General features: G+C 48.8%; 1 long non-coding RNA gene across 1 annotated transcript; it reads left to right on the top strand.

The window, feature by feature from the left end:
* Nucleotides 1-1,080: 1,080 nt before the first annotated feature.
* Nucleotides 1,081-1,394, top strand: LOC103585701. The gene is made up of 2 exons (XR_550097.1): nucleotides 1,081-1,130; nucleotides 1,272-1,394. It is a non-coding gene; the product is annotated as an uncharacterized LOC103585701 (long non-coding RNA).
* Nucleotides 1,395-4,394: the final 3,000 nt, after the last annotated feature.

Below are 4,394 nucleotides of genomic sequence, written 5' to 3'. Positions count from 1 at the left end.
TTTTTTTTTTTGTCTAATTCTATCAGTTGCTGAAACAAGGGTGTTAAAATATCCAACCATAGCTGTGGAATCATCTATGTCTCCCTTTAATTTTGTCAGATTTTACTTCACGTATTTCAAAGCCCTTTTATGTGCATACACATTTGATTCTGTTTTCTTGATGAACTGACCCTTTTGTCATTACTAAACGTCCCAGTCAGCTGTAATGTAAGAGTCCCAGGGAGAGAAGCTTCCAGTTCTGACAGCAAAATCCCTGTGGTGAGGAGGGTGGGATCCCAGCTCTTTTTCCCATCTGGAAAGAGGCAAGAAAGGGGCAGCTTATATATTTTGTGGGTGGGTAGCTTATACATTTTGGGGGGCCTTCTAAGAAAAACAATCCAAAATACAGATGTAAAATTAGAAGGGGCCTATGCAGGCGGGGAGCGCTGGAGCTTCCTGTGGATCTGACACAGTGGGGCAGAGAGCAGGGTCCCAGTCCAGAAAAATGCAAAGGTACGAATGAGCGCGTAGTGAGTGCAGAGAAGCAACAAAGCTGCTCAAAGCAGTGCTATCACCTCTTCACCCCCATACCCCGCTTTCTCCAGGAGGCACTTGTGATGGGGTGAAGGGGAGAAGAGGAAGAGCCGGACTTTAGAAGCGAGCCCAGAGAAGACAGCAGCAGAGAGCACACAGAGTGACAGAGGACGAGAGCCAGTGCCCGGTGTCGCCTGCTATGAACAAACCACCCAGAGCCTAGTGGCTTACAACCACAGCAATCTATTTAGCTCATGATCTGTGATTTGGACAGAGGTTGGTGGGGAAGGGTTGCCCCTGTGGCTGGATGGGAAGGTCTGCCTCTAGGATGGCTTACTCACGTGGCTGCCGAGTGGCTGTTGGCTGACAGCTCAGCCAGGGCCTCAGGCCTCAGTACCTGGCCATGTGAGCCCCTCTAGGGTCCCTGGGCTCCCTCCCACTATGGCGGCTGCCTTCCTAAGGCGGGCATTCTGAGAGAGTCAGGTGGAAGCTCTACGGCCTTTCATGATGCAGCCTCAGAAGTCCCAGAGTGTCACTTCCTCCGTGCTCTGTTGAGGCAGTCACAAAGGCCCAGCAGGTTCATGGGGAGGGGACACAGGTTCTACCTCTGAATGCAGGCATGGCAAGGTTCTGGATGAGCATGCAAGATAAGAAAATATCGTTGTGGCTATTTATAAAAAATCTGTCCCAGTCAGTGTTCACTGCTTGGATTTGGCTATTACACCTGCTACATAATCTTACCTGTTTGCTGAATGCAGGCATGGCAAGGTTCTGGATGAGCATGCAAGATAAGAAAATATCGTTGTGGCTATTTATAAAAAATCTGTCCCAGTCAGTGTTCACTGCTTGGATTTGGCTATTACACCTGCTACATAATCTTACCTGTTTTCCAGTTTCCTTCTGTCTTCTGAAAAAGGTTAATGACTGGAATGATGTCAGATTAACCAGAGGTGACGAGGACAGAACAGCCTGGCTCAGACTGAGGGTGGGAGCTCACTGGGGTTATGGACATGCTAGGGTGGTCTGTACCAAATCCTCAGTGCTGCCTATCTGCACACATGCCCTTTGACTCTCAACTGTGACGAGTGTCCCGAAAAAGCACTTTGAAGTGGGAAGGAGCAAACCACTAAAAACAGAACTTTTATCCACAGCCTTTACCAGTTGCAGACGGGAGTGAAATTTTTTAAAGATAGCTGCTGGGAGGAACATTTTGAAAATAAAACTTTTAGGAACAGAGATCAAAGTTTCCTTCCTCTGCTCAGATGTTAGCCTCAGGTTCTGTAATCTGGGACAGTCACCATGGGAAAGGGCTGGGGCAGAGGAAGAGGTAATGAACGTTATCTCCTCCAGTAAAGTCACAGTTCACAAATCTTTGTAAACTCTTCAAGCCTGAGACAGGACACAGCTGAGCACCATAACGGAGTAGAACTGACATTTAGAGAGAATGGTTTCCAAGAAACAAAGGGCCATGGTTTAAAATTAAAAAAAAAAAAAATGTACAAAGTCGACTCAATTGCTTTCTCTTCTCCTTATCTGTCAAATGTCCCTGTGATTTGCAAGGATAGGTCTTCCAGCCTGATGATGGCCTCTCTTCCGAGAGCCTCGCATGTCTCTGTTGGTTATTGGAGGAGCTTGAATGGAGCTAAAAATACTTTAGGGTCATGACATACATTATCTGCATTGCCGTTAGCATGTGAGAAGGGCTAGGAAGCCTGACGCGTGCCTCCAACAGGGGCTTTAACACACTCACACATCAAATTCACATCAAAGGCGCGGGGAAAAGCAGTGTCCCCAGCTAAGTCCCTCTTCGGGCAGCCCTGGCTTCCCTCTCTTCCCCCAGAACCCAAACTTATCATCAGATGAGCGAGGGGAGACTCATTCCAATTCCTGCCCATGGTGTAAACCCTGATGGGACAGGAAAGTGAGTTTAGCCTCCCCCTCCCCCCCATTTCCAGAGCATGGGTCAGGAAGGAGGGATGCTGTCCTGTCACATCTGATTCAAACCTTTCTGTGATGAAAGAAATCTCCAAAGGGCTTACAAAAAATAAACATGGAGTGGCTTAGTCAAGCAGCTAATGGTAAAGGAGTCCAAATTTAGATCCCACAAGTTCAAAGGGGATGCTAGAACATTCCGGGAACACACCACACGTCAAAGGTCCACATAGTGCCAAGAGGAGCTGCTCTCCAGACCCGACAGGCTGGAATGGCCAGGCCTCTGAGGACAGGATGGCTGCTCTGCTCAAATCCACTTGGGAAGGACAGGCAAATCTTCTCTCGTAAATAACCCCCACATCTTAACAAGTCCCTTCTAAGTAGCAGGGAATTTTTTACATCTATCATCCTCAATTCTCAAAACAACCGTGCAAGGCAGATGCTGTCGCCCCCAGTTTATGGTTGTGGAAGCTGGAACAGGCAGATTTGGTGACTTGCCCAGCCTAAGAAGTGGCGGAGCTGAATTCTGACTTAGTTTGCTCTAATTCCAGCCCGCTATGTTCTACGGGCTTTCTTAGGAAAGCAAACTGGATATGTCTGAATAGGAAGGAGAATAAGAAAGAAGGCACCAGGGTCTGGGAGTCCTGCACCCTGGGTCCCTGAGCAAACCCCCACCCCAGCTCTTAGCCCTCGGCCTCTAAGATCACCAGGAAGCCTTTTGGCAGCGGCAGCACTTTCAGGCTCTCCGAGGAACAGCCTGGGTGGTTGGCCGGCTCTCTTAGGTGAAGATGCCAACTAAAACAAAACCCAGAGTTGCTGGGGCTTCATCGATGTGTTTGTATAAAGAGGGTGAGTCCCCAACAGGAACATTTTTATCCTTGTGAAGACGGGGAGAATCAGGGCTTCATCAGGAGGCTCGTGAACCTGACCCGGAGCCTGCCTACGTGTGCTGTCAGTGAACAAAAGGCCTGCCTCCCACCAGCTGGGCTCAGCAGCTACAGCCAGGGAGCCCGGCCGCCGTCCAGGAGGGGCCCCGGGGAGCAGCTGCCCTAGCTCCGAGGGCTGTCTGGCACTCTCCCCGCAGCCTGCTCCCAGAGCTGGGGGTTGGAGAGGCTGAGCTGAAGTCTTTAGTCAAGCTGTATTAGTCTTGATCCCTGTGGGGGCCACTATCCACATAGAGGAACCCAGTTTCAAGGAAACCCAAGGAAATAGCAAATTTATGGCCCTTAGAACAACAGGCTGTCAAAGATAAACACTGCAGAGTAATCTAGGAAATACCTCCTGCTTTACTGTAAAGAGCCATGGCTTTTGAAAGCTGTTAAAATAAATGCAAATAACTGGTGAGAATGACTAATAAAGTCTTTCCTTTTCCAAAATCATACAACCTCACCTTGATTAATGAGAACCCAAAATAACAGGTTTATTTTTGAACTTGGCTTCTTGGGTAAAGAGGCAAATGAAAACAAGCTTATGTCAGGGGATTATTTTAAAAAGCAATTTCCAAGAAATGTCCTGGGGTCACTACACATTCAGTCCTATCCTCCCCCCTCCAGTATTCCCAGTGATGATCTGCTGTGATCCAAAATATTCATCAGAGTCGATTGAATGTAACTCCTTCCTGGGGCTGCAAAAGGACTCGCTCCCACTGAGAGTCCACCCCAGCAAGGCCCGGCTAGTCCGGTGTCCTCTCTGAAATAACCCCATGCTCTCTCCAAATTATCCAGAAGCTAAATCAACCAGGTTCCACAAGAGGGCCACCCCAAATGTCTCCTACCCGGGCATTTTAATGCACGCGCGTTTGTTGTGTTGAAACCTGGGCTCCACTCTCCTCTCACGGTCCAGGCGCTCTAGCTTCTCGACCCTTACCGGCCTTCCTGCGCTTTGGGCCCTTTCTATACTTGTCTCTCTTGGGGTGGGTGTTCTTCCCTCCACTGTGTGTCTGGCTTTCT

Source organism: Galeopterus variegatus, unplaced genomic scaffold (genome assembly GCF_000696425.1).
Source record: "Galeopterus variegatus unplaced genomic scaffold, G_variegatus-3.0.2 Scaffold267, whole genome shotgun sequence".
NCBI classification, from domain to species: domain Eukaryota; kingdom Metazoa; phylum Chordata; class Mammalia; order Dermoptera; family Cynocephalidae; genus Galeopterus; species Galeopterus variegatus.
Note: the sequence above shows the minus strand (reverse complement) of the source record. Positions and strands in the feature narration are given on the sequence as shown.